Consider the following 13,302-nt stretch of genomic DNA (forward strand, 5'->3'; position numbering starts at 1 on the left):
ATTCAAAAACAGGGCCAAAATCGAAAATCTAAATACCAGGTTAGATTCAGCATATTAAAGAACCCAAGAATTCAAGAAATTGAATTAAACCACATTGAAATTGATCAAGAAATAAGCAATGTATACAAAGTATTAGAAAAGTATTGTTTTAAGCACCCTTTTCCTAAACGGCTAGGGCCATAATCCCCAAAAAATCAATTCCAACCTTCCTTTTTTGCTATATGGAACCTTGTGGTACAATTTCATAGAGGTCCATACACTTATTCTCAAGTTACTGTCTGGAAACCAAATGACTTTGGCCGACGCCAACAAAAAGTTTGTGGTCATATAAAATTTAAATCTGGGACATAATTACCATAAAAATGATAAATAAAATCAGAAAAAAAACAAAGAAACAGAAGAATAACCTTATGAACATAGATATATTTTTAAAATCTCTTTAGTGTCAATACGTGAGTTATACTATGCAGTATACGGTCATTTTCAATTTTATGTGACTGTGTATTAATCATGTTAATACATTTCTGTACATTTTGTCCTTTCAAGTTCAGACCTATTTTCTGACACCTGCAATTTAATGTGGGATTCTTTTACAATTTATTACAGCTACACTGCATCATCTCTATTAGAATAATCATGGTTAATATTTGCTACCTTTTCATTACACAAATATATAATTATAATAATCAGACAATCAAGTAAATTTGACAGCATGATGTACCTGAATCACATACATAATGTGTAGACCACATGTACTTTTATACTAGATCTAAAATGAAAATGCTTACCTCATCAATTTAGACTGTTGTTTACACTTAAGGATAAAACATGTGTGAATTTAGAATCGAGCTACCAAAAGATCAATATCAATTTCACTGTTCAGTGAAGTTTTAATAAAACTATACATACAATATAGGTGAAGAAACCTACTGTATAAGTGCAAACATTTTTAAATCTGTTTTTATGTACTGTAAATTCAGAAATTATTGCATTCATTTATTGTTGCGATTTTAGGAAAATCTGCATACACATGAACATATAACAAAATGTGAGTTCTTATAATTGTGATTATTGGTAATTTTGTACATTTTTCCTTTGATGTGTACTCTTTGATAATGTCAGTATCCTTGGACTGGTTATGATAAAAAAATTATTGGGTCAGTTCACATTTGACATGTGCGAGTGCACCACGTAAGGATCTACTTTTCCTTTCTTTCACAAAAATCACACGTAATTTTTTTCGCAGAAACGCACGATTTTTTGGGTGATTAATACTTGTCATTGTTTCAATAAAGTTTGTTTAGCTTTTTTGAACAGTTTTGTCTAAATTGCGTTAAAAATTTGAACAGAAAAAGTTCGTTATATATCCCTATTATTATTTAATCTATTGATAGCTTACCTTACTATCCCTATAGATCTATCTATAAGCAGCTTAGCTTGCATGTTAAATAGTATGGTGCTGTTCCAATGTGTCTTCTTTTTCTGTTTCTTGAGGAGGATTTTTTCAACCTGTTCAGTCACTATAAAGTGTTACAATTCATATTTAGACGCAACACATAAATGGTGACCAAAAAGGTACCGCAATCACAGGATGGACCCTAAAATCAAAAAAATAAAATATACACATTTTTTTATCTTTTTTTTATGGGACAAGGAGATGTGATTTTATTGCAAATGCATCGACAGTTATTTATTATGATTCATAGACTGAAAAACAAATAAGTGAACAAATTACAGGTTACGGTAGGGCCTTCAATATTTCAACGGTCCAGGTTGAAAAATAAATGACATGACTTGAAAAAAAAACATGAAAACTAAAAATTAGACCAAAGTTGAGCTCGAGTTACATTCATTGAAATATTTGAAATAGTTATGAGGTTAACAAGACATGAGCTTTCAGATAATCTACAAACATGCTACCCACACCTGAAAAAATAATTGTCTGCTTTCAGAGTGCTTTCCTAAATTCATGAATGAGTGCGATCGTCTTCTGGCTGAACGCCAAGCGTATAAGGATAAGATAAATGTGATTTTAAAGGAAATTATCCATCTGATAATTTACAAGTTAATAACAGATTTTACCTGAACTTCTAAAACAATGATTCAAATCGTATGCTTCTTTGCTATGTAAAACTAGAGGCTCTAAAGAGCCTGTGTCATTCACCTTGGTCTATGTGCTGCAGTGCATATTGAACAAAGGACACTCTACAACATTAAAGACAAGAAAAGAATTAATGACAAAATTCTCAGTTTTGGTGATGGTGACTTGTTTGTAGATCTAACTTTACTGAACAATTTTGCTGTTTACATTTTATCTCTATCTATTATAATATTCAAGATAATAACCACAAGAGTGCACACGCTGAAATGTCTCGCCTTCTTTACTAATCATTTATATTAAGTTGATAGTCCTAAATATAAAGCTTTATTACAACTGTCACATAAACTTAACATTAACCAAGTAAACTAAACATTGACCAATGAACCATGAAAATGAGGTCAAGGTCAGATGAACCATGCTAGGCAGGCATGTACAGCTAACAATTCTTCCATACAACAAATATAGTTGACCTATTGTTTATAGTTTAAGAAAAACAGACCACAACACAAAAACTTAACACTGAGCAATGAACCTTGAAAATAAAACCTGCCTGACTGACATATAGATCATAGTATATTTCCATACACCAAATATAGTTGAACTATTGCATATAGTATTAGAAAAAAAGACCAAAACTCAAAAACTTAACTTTCACCACTGATCTATGAAAATGAGGTCAAGGTCAGATGACACCTGCCAGCTAGACATGTACACCTTACAATCATTCCATACATCAAATATAGTAGACCTATTGCATACAGTATAAGAAAAACAGACCAAAACACAAAAACTTAACACTGAGCAATGAACCTTGAAAATGAGGTCAAGGTCAAATAAAACCTGCGTGACTGACATATAGATCATAAAATATTTCCATACACCAAATATAGTTGAACTATTACATATAGTATTAGAAAAAAAGACCAAAACTCAAAAACTTAACTTTTTTGACCACTGAACCATGAAAATGAGGTCAAGGTCAGATGACACCTGCCAGCTAGACATGTACATCTTACAATCATTCCATACACCATTTATAGTTGACCTATTGCATACAGTATTAGAAAAAAAGACCAAAACTCAAAAACTTAACTTTGACCACTGAACCATGAAAATGAGGTCAAGGTCAGATGACACCTACCAGTTGGACATGTACACCTTACAATCATTCCATATACCAAATATAGTAGACCTACTGCTTATAGTATCTGATATATGGACTTGACCACGAAAATTTAACCTGGTTCACTGATCCATGAAATGAGGTCGAGGTCAAATGAAAATTGTCTGACGGGCATGAGGACCTTGCAAGGTACGCACATACTAAATATATTTATCCTATTACTCATAATAAGAAAGAAATTAACATTACAAAAAATGTTGACTTTTTTTTCAAGTAGTCACTGAACCATGAAAATGAGGTCAAGGACATTGGACATATGACAGACGGAAACTTCGTAACATAAGGCATCTATATACAAAGTATGAAGCATCCAGGTCTTCTAGCTTCTAAAATATAAAGCTTTTAAGAAGTTAGCTAACGCCACCGCCGCCGTAGCCGCCGCCGGATCACTATCCCTATGTCGAGCTTTCTGCGACAAAAGTCGCAGGCTCGACAAAATACTGCAAAATTTCCTTAAAATTACCAATTCAGGGGCAGCAACCCAACAAGGGGTTGTCTGATGCATCTGATAATTTCAGTGCAGATAGATCTTGACCTGATGAACATTTTTACCGCATGTCAGATTTGCTCTTAATGCTTTAGTTTCAGAGATATAAGCCAAAAAATGCATTTAACCACCATGTTCTATTTTTAGCCAAGGCGGCTATCTTGCTTGATGGGTGGGGTCATCGGATACACTTTTTAACCTAAATACCCTAAGGATGATTTAGGCCAACTATGGTTTGATTTGGCCAAGTAGTTTCAGAGGAGAAGATCTTTGTAAAAGATTACAAAAATTAAGAAAAAATTGTGAAAAAAAATTGACTTTAAAGGGCGATAACTCTTTATGGGGTCAATTGACAATTTTTGATATGTTTGACTTATTTGTAAATCTTACTTTGCTGAACAATTTTGCTGTTTACATTTTATCTCTATCTATTATAATATTCAAGATAATAACCAAAAACTGCAAAATTTCCTTAAAATTACCACTTCAGGGGCAGCAACCCAACAACGGGTTGTCTGATGCATCTGATAATTTCAGTGCAGATAGATCTTGACCTGATGAACATTTTTACAGCATGTCAGATTTGTTCTTAATGCTTTAGTTTCAGAGATATAAGCCAAAAAATGCATTTAACCACCATGTTCTATTTTTAGCCAAGGCGGCTATCTTGCTTGATGGGTGGGGTCATCGGATACACTTTTTAACCTAAATACCCTAAGGATGATTTAGGCCAACTATGGTTTGATTTGGCCAAGTAGTTTCAGAGGAGAAGATCTTTGTAAAAGATTACAAAAATTAAGAAAAAATTGTGAAAAAAAATTGACTTTAAAGAGCGATAACTCTTTATGGGGTCAATTGACAATTTTTGATATGTTTGACTTATTTGTAAATCTTACTTTGCTGAACAATTTTGCTGTTTACATTTTATCTCTATCTATTATAATATTCAAGATAATAACCAAAAACTGCAAAATTTCCTTAAAATTACCACTTCAGGGGCAGCAACCCAACAAGGGGTTGTCTGATGCATCTGATAATTTCAGTGCAGATAGATCTTGACCTGATGAACATTTTTACCGCATGTCAGATTTGTTCTTAATGCTTTAGTTTCAGAGATATAAGCCAAAAAATGCATTTTACCACCATGTTCTATTTTTAGCCAAGGCGGCTATCTCGCTTGATGGGTGGGGTCATCGGATACACTTTTTTACCTAAATACCCTAAGGATGATTTAGGCCAACTATGGTTTGATTTGGCCATGTAGTTTCAGAGGAGAAGATCTTTGTAAAAGATTACAAAAATTAAGAAAAAATTGTGAAAAAAATTGACTTTAAAGGGCGATTACTCTTTATGGGGTCAATTGACAATTTTTGACATGTTTGACTTATTTGTAAATCTTACTTTGCTGAACAATTTTGCTGTTTACAGTTTATCTCTATCTATTATAATATTCAAGATAATAACCAAAAACTGCAAAATTTCCTTAAAATTACCAATTCATAGGCAGCAACCCAACAACGGGTTGTCTGATGAGTCTTAAAATTTCAGGGCAGATAGGTCTTGACCTTATGAACATTTTACCCACATCAGATTTGCTCTAAATGCTTTAGTTTCAGAGATATAAGCCAAACACTGCATTTTACCCCCATGTTCTATTTTTAGCCATGGCAGCCATTTTGGTTGATGGCCAGGGTCATTGGATACTTTTTTTAAACTAGATACCCTCAGGATGATTTAGGCCAAGTTTGGTTGTATTTGGCCCAGCAGTTTCAGAGGAGAAGATTTTTGTAAAAGTTAAGGGATGACTACAGACGATGGACGACCAAGTGATGAGAAAAGCTCACTTGGCCCTTTTGGGCCAGGTGAGCTAAAAAGAAATTTGACTTATCGGTATGTTTGCAATACATTCATGACATTCTGCATTGTTTAAGGCATGTTTAAAGCAGAAACAATGGAACACATGCATTAATTATTCACTTTCAATACTTTGTGAAAGAGAACAACATGTTTTCTGCACTGTCATGACTGTGACAAACTTCAAATGATGTAATGCAACCTGTGACTTCAAGTGTGATTCGCTGTGATTCAACGCAATAAAGTACTGTAGTTTGTTTGTTCTTTTCTCTTTTTATTATAGTATTTTTCATTTTTTCATAATTATAGATAAAAAAAATAAAGGACTTTTTGTTTAACATGTTTAAGATACTGACTTTATCACTGTAAAATATATTTTACCATGATAAAGTCAGTATCAAAAACAAAAAGTCCTTTATTCTATATTTCTCACGTAGTCGCATTATTCATAATAAAAACCTCTCAATAATTTCTGAATTTACAATATCAACATTGATCAATGTATCTAAATTTGTCTACCTTATTGAATAGTTTCCCGAAATATTCAAAAACTCATATGTATATGCATACTTAATTGAAGCTATATAAATAGAATAGGTAAATTGTTAACAGTAAATATGCTTTTATAGACATTACTATACAGTATGTGTTTTTCTGTTGTTGAAGGCCATACAAGTGCCTATAATTGCTTCGCACAGTGCGGAGCTATTAGTTTCAGTCGATAAACAAGCCATCTTGAAATAATTACTAATCACATATAAATTCTGATTGGTTGCTTTATGATGCGGCTGAGATACAGCAACAGCTATTGGCTTAAATGAGATAAAGAATTACAGACTTTTCTTGTCTCAGGATAAGACATCAAATGCCGGAAAATTAACTATGTGTATTCCGATCAACTGTCATTAGTTCATGTTCGTTTTATTATGCATATATTGCACACTGAAATTCAATATTGAAATATCAATTATTAATACGTGTTTATTTGCTTTGTTAATCTGCAATATGCACGATTTGTTTTGCTAAACAATGTTCCTATACAATGTTTACAAAAATGCATTATCTGTATTTTATAACTTCTGCCAATATAGGCACACCTCCAGAATACTAATTCAACAACCACATGCACACATATTACCTTAAATTAGGGTAAAGCGAAGCAGTCCACAGCTTTTTAAAAAGCTCAAACTTGTTAATGCTTACATTCACTTCATTTAAACTTTGACGGATAGTTGTCTCAATGGCAATCATACCACATCTCCTTATTTTTATATTAACTGATTAAAGGTGCAATAAAATTAATATGTGTTATAAAAAAAGATAACGTAAATTATTGTTCATACAACTTGATCAAAATAGATAATCATGCCAAAATTATCAACCAGAATATTAAGTAGTTGTCCTGGTACTACCCATAGTGATACTATAAATGCTTGTATAGAACAAGACTGATATGATGTGCCAGATTTTTATCTTAGCCATTTTAGCAGCCACAAGTAAACAATACTTGATTCCACACAATTAAAATCAGTTCTACCTTCTGCAACTTGCAAGCTCACAAGGTACATGTAAAATCTCACTAAAAGACATCATATGGAGCACTAGGTAATATACATTATTCTGATTTGTATCAAACCTGTCCTTAAGCTTGCTCTTACCATGCTTACTCATACATGTAACAACAAATTTCTACCAGATTTTGTTTAGCCTGCATTTACAAGGTCCATACATATTATCTATCCCCTTTTATACTTCTATGCCACATAAATATATTATTTTAATGATATTAACAAATTTTGTCGCGAGTGCTATGTCAAGAATGTGGAGTCCATACACTGTTTTCTCACATGTCTCATGCACGAGATGTATACTTTGGCCTTTGTTAGTCTTGTATCATTTTTAATTTTAGTTTCTTGTGTATAATTTGGAGTTTAGTATGGCGTCCATTATCACTGAACTAGTATACATATTTGTTTAGGGGCCAGTTGAAGGACAACCCCAGGTGCGGGAGTTTCTTGTTGCATTGAATACCCATTGGTGGCCTTCGGCTGTTGTCTGATCTATGGTCGTGCTGTTGTCTCTTTGACACATTCCCCATTTCCATTCTCAATTTTATTTAGTATTTTTAGCTATGTCATAACAACCTGTTACACTTCCTGTATTACATGTACTAGCACTACTTTGCTCTCTCACCTTTTTTGCCCTATCTTTGTCACAGTCCTCTGTTTAAATAAGCTATTTATATTTGAAGACCTATTTTGCATAATCATAATGGACATATTCTGTTGCCGTCCTGATACTCCCGAATATCACGAATATAAACCATGTACATAGTGACGTAATCAATCAATCATACATTATTTCCTGCCAAGTTGAGACAAGTACAAAATGTAAATAACTGTATTATTCTATTCTTATTATAAAAAAATTCGTAAGGGTTTCTCGGAACCCAGTGTCTCGCCTACTTTTGCTGTTGTCCATGTTTTCAGTGTGATAGGGGAATGCACATAATAGATTTACAGTTAATGAAATAAAACGTTTGAAATGTATGAAAAAAGTTATGCTTGTAAAAAATGAATACAGTATACAATCAAATCTATAGATTTATAAAAGAGTTGAAACATAACTTTATTGAATGAACAAATGATAAAGAAGAAAATTTTTACATTGCTTGATGATTTATCCCTTAATTCAGATGACGACGGAATGTAGGATCGCTATGTCTAGCTTTTGCGACAAAAGTCGCAGGCTCAACAAAAATGGGGAAAAAATTATTAAAAATTTTACTCTAGATACTATCTTTTGATTGTAAGAAACTTCTGTCCAAGTTTGGTAAAAATCCGGGATGGTTTATGAATCTAATAAATGTTTTAAAAATTTTAACTGCAGACTGTATGTAATGTTAACTGGAAGAAAAACTAAGTCCATTTATAAGTAATATACGGAAAAACAGGAAATAAATTTTTACAAAATTTCCTTCTAGATACTAGCTTTTTATCATAAACAAGCTTCTGTCCAAGTTTGGTACAAAACCAGGATATTTTATGAAAGTAATTAAAAATTTTAAAACTTTAACTACAGAGTGAGTGTAATGTTAACTGGCAGAAAAACTAAGTCAATTTATAAGTAAAATACAGATAAACAGGATTTTTTTTTACAAAATTAACTTCTGGTTACTATCTTATGATCATAAACAAGCTTCTGTCCAAGTTTGGTAGAAATCCAGGATATTTTAAGAAAGTTATTAAAATTTCAAAAACTTTAACCACAGACATGACAGACATTACAGAGTGAATATTTGTGGACACCGCCGACGCCGAAGCAATGTAGGATCGCTATGTCTGGCTTTCAGGGGTTCAAATTAACATTTGGTACTGGAAGGTCCAGGACCTTTGACACTCCAAACTGAAAGGTCCACAACCTAAATCCCTGGTCCTACTTTATTTGAAATTTTTCATAACTCAGTAAGATACAAAATTTTTGGTCTTAGGTTAGCTTGTTTAATTATATTTAAACTGCATGCAATATTTTGTTCAGTTTACAAATTTATTGCCAGGCAACCATATAAATGTAGCACTAAACTGTCAGTGTCACTGTGGTATAACATGTATAATAATAAACTTGTCTTACAAGTATATTATGAACTCAAATAATCTTTTTTTTTTGGTATTGGGGAGGGTGTCACTGTGAGTGGGTGTGTTGTCTCAATTATTGGTAATTATACCATTATCTCAGGGCTTACACTACTTCAGATCATAGGGAGAAGTGACTTCTATAAAGGGCTATATGTATCTTTTTTTATACTGTTCAAGTCATAACCAAGTATACAATTAAAGTAACAGTTCAAATTCATAGTGGTCAGGGGCGTTTCTATGATATTATAAAGAGGGGGCGTAGAATCAAATCTTTTTGTACCTTTTTTTGCTAAAAAACATAAAATAATTGTGAAGTGCACTAATGTAACAAGATTAGCAGATTACGATAGGTTTTTTTTTTTTAAAAGGGGGGGGGGGGGGGGGGGGGGGTGCGTACGCCCATTACGCCCTCACCTGGACCCGCCCCTGGCTGTGTAAGTTCATCATATGTTACACAATTATATTAGTTCCTCTCTTGTCAGAAACTACTAACTAAATATCTAGCACTAATAAAGAAAGAACTTTGTTTACATCAAAAATGAAAATAAAGCGTGAAATGCTTAATTTTTCGCTTTGGGGTCAATATTCTTCTGTCAGATGTGCCATTTATGGGTCCGTAGTCATTATCCTTAGAATCCGGATTTCATTCATAGCTGGTCCTTTCCCGAATACGACCAGTAGTTTGTACAAATATTTCAATGACGGACGAGAAAATTTACAAAATTAAGCGATGTCTGAAATGCATTTTGGAAGGAATATGACGTATTTAATGCACTGAATGAATTACAAATTTACTTAAGGCAACTTTCATCACTTCTAATGGGTTAACAAACTTATTTTGCCGACATTTAAAATGGTTTGAAGTACGCTCTCGAGGGGTATACCATGTCAATAGTAATATGGCTTTGAAATGACGATACTGATTGTTAATTTTCTTTCAAATCGAAGGTCCGTCGTGCGTAGCTAGTAACAAAAATGAAAGTCCGATTGCAATAGTGGAAGGTCACAGACCTCGGACCACCGCTAATTTGAACCCCTGGCTTTTGGACAAAAGTCGCAGGCTAAAAAAAAAACGATACTAAGCAAAGAAAATGCACCTAAATATCCCACTCAGCATGTCGGTCTGTATAACGGAGGATATATCTTCTAGTCCCATATTGTTCTGACATCTGACAGCCTTTTAAGAATTTGTTGGGCCGTCAGACCTTGGAATAGTATACTATATTATGTCCCAGGTCAGGCCAATCTCAAATTGGTGTCTTCGTGTCAATATGTTGTTGCCCTGAATATTAGTGAAATATTTGATGTTTGACGTTAAACCGCCACTAAAAAATCTCATATTTTCTTTTATATAAATAAGAAGATGTGGTATGAGTGCAAATGAGACAACTCTCCATCCAAGTCACAATCAATGTATAAAAAGTTAACAATTATAGGTCAAAGTAAGGCCTTCAACACAGAGCCTTGGCTCACACCGAACAGCAAGCTACATGTATAAAGGGCTCCAAAATGACTAGTGTAAAACAATTCAAACAGGAAAATAGTTTAACTGAATATCAATCCTAAAAAAAACTGTGATTATTTGGAGAGAATCGGTAAGAAATTAAGTCAGCTTCAAATTCAGAACAAGAGTGCACACGCTGAAATGTCTCGCCTTCTTTACTAATCATTGATATTATGTTGATAGTCCTAAATATAAAGCTTTATTACAACTGTCACATAAACTTAACATTAACCAAGTAAACTAAACATTGACCAATGAACCATGAAAATGAGGTCAAGGTCAGATGAACCATGCTAGGCAGGCATGTACAGCTAACAATTCTTCCATACAACAAATATAGTTGACCTATTGCTTATAGTTTAAGAAAAACAGACGAAAACACAAAAACTTAACACTGAGCAATGAACCTTGAAAATGAGGTCAAGGTCAAATAAAACCTGCGTGACTGACATATAGATCATAAAATATTTCCATACACCAAATATAGTTGAACTATTGCATATAGTATTAGAAAAAAAGACCAAAACTCAAAAACTTAACTTTGACCACTGAACCATGAAAATGAGGTCAAGGTAAGATGACACCTGCCAGCTAGACATGTACACCTTACAATCATTCCATACACCAAATATAGCTGACCTATTGCATGCAGTATTAGAAAAAAAGACCAAAACTCAAAAACTTAACTTTGACCACTGAACCATGAAAATGAGGTCAAGGTCAGATGACACCTGCCAGCTAGACATGTACACCTTACAATCATTCCATACACCAAATATAGTAGACCTATTGCATACGGTATAAGAAAAACAGACCAAAACACAAAAACTTAACTATAACCACTGAACCATGAAAATGAGGTCAAGGTCAGATGACACCTGCCAGTTGGACATGTACACCTTACAGTCCTTCCATACACCGAATATACTAGACCTATTGCTTATAGTATCTGAGATATGGACTTGACCACGAAAACTTAACCTTGTTCACTGATCCATGAAATGAGGTCGAGGTCAAGTGAAAACTGTCTGACGGGCATTAGGACCTTGCAAGGTACGCATATACCAAATATAGTTATCCTATTACTTATAATAAGAGAGAATTTAACATTACAAAAAATCTGAACTTTTTTTTCAAGTAGTCACTGAACCATGAAAATGAGGTCAAGGACATTGGACATGTGACTGACAGAAACTTCGTAACATGAGGCATCCATATACAAAGTATGAAGCATCCAGGTCTTCCATCTTCTAAAATATAAAGCTTTTAAGAAGTTAGCTAACGCCGCCGCCGCCGCCGCCGCCGCCGGATCGCTATCCCTATGTCGAGCTTTCTGCGACAAAAGTCGCAGGCTCGACAAAAACACCTATATCAACTAAACGATAATATGGATAATAACTTTTAATAGACATTTTTGGAAAAAAAAAATGAAAAATAAATTTAATTAACAGGCCTGTTTTAAAAACATATATATAAAACAATATCAAGAATATAATTTGAAGTGATTTGTATAGGAATTGACCCATACAGCTCTGACAGAGACACAATCTTTTTGTCAAGAAATTAAACAAAATTTTCCTTATACGCTGGTCAAAGTGTTTTTAGATTTTACTTTTTGATAAAGCAAAGCATGGAGACATAATAATCTTGTGGTATAGGCGGGCAAGGAGGTTTCATGTTTTCCCTCCTTTTTATAAAAAGATACATAATAGATTGGAACATGTAAAGTCTTGTTTTTTATTAAAAGTTGTTATTCTTGAGGGGTTCTTGCATCCTAACTCTCATTGCATTCCTGTCTCAATGTCAGAGAAGTTTTGTGGGTTGCTCGAGTTATTTTCACACAACGTGTTTGCTTTTGCTGTGCAATCGATTTAAATTTCGACCGGTGATCGATCATTTGTAAAGCGGAAAGAAAAGACAACCGATTAGTTTTTATTTAAAGAGGAAAAATTAAACTCGAATGGAAATAACAATGTACATAAAAATTTGTAAAAAGAGTTTGTTTTATGAATATGCAATTACAAATCTAATTGCTGATATTAAATGTACATTCCCATGGCTATTTGTACATGATTCTTTTTTTTAATGTCCAGTGGCAAATGTTTCATGTATTTATAATACAAGTTCATTCTGACAGCAAATTTCATCCGTTTTATCGAAGTTTCAACCTCAATACAGTCTTCATATATAGTGATTGAACAATTTTACTATAGATGTTTCGAACAAACTTTTAAACTCACTAATTTTCGATTATATTACATGTATTATCAATTAACAACTGGACAACTTTCAGTTTTAAAAGATTTCGATCTATAAGTTAGTGTATAGTCATGACAGTGTAGATGAACAGAAATCATTTTCCTTGAAAACAATATTCGCTTCCCATGGTCAAATGATACTTTTTCGGTATTGACAGTTTCCGAGACTAAATTATGTGAACGATGAGAGACTGCACTATACTGAGGACTGTTCTTTACATTTTCTTTTTAATGGAGTGTTTTTCCCATAGATCACACTGTTAACCAAAACTTGCAAGGT

General features: G+C 33.3%; 1 long non-coding RNA gene across 3 annotated transcripts in view; it reads right to left on the reverse strand.

Annotated features, from left to right (window-relative positions):
* Positions 1–2,655: 2,655 nt before the first annotated feature.
* The window catches only part of LOC127701730 (uncharacterized), a 384,212-nt gene continuing 373,565 nt past the window's right edge, over positions 2,656–13,302 (reverse strand). The window contains exons 2-3 of one of the 3 annotated variants that reach the window (XR_007982175.1): positions 11,349–11,809; positions 2,656–3,091 (exon numbers count right to left, since the gene is read on the reverse strand). This is a non-coding gene — a long non-coding RNA (uncharacterized LOC127701730). Of the gene's footprint in view, positions 3,239–11,024; positions 11,810–13,302 lie in introns of all 3 variants that reach the window. The other 2 variants (XR_007982174.1, XR_007982173.1) reach the window with 2 other exon arrangements.

This window comes from Mytilus californianus, unplaced genomic scaffold, assembly GCF_021869535.1.
Source record: "Mytilus californianus isolate M0D057914Y unplaced genomic scaffold, xbMytCali1.0.p SCAF_5, whole genome shotgun sequence".
Lineage (NCBI taxonomy): Eukaryota > Metazoa > Mollusca > Bivalvia > Mytilida > Mytilidae > Mytilus > Mytilus californianus.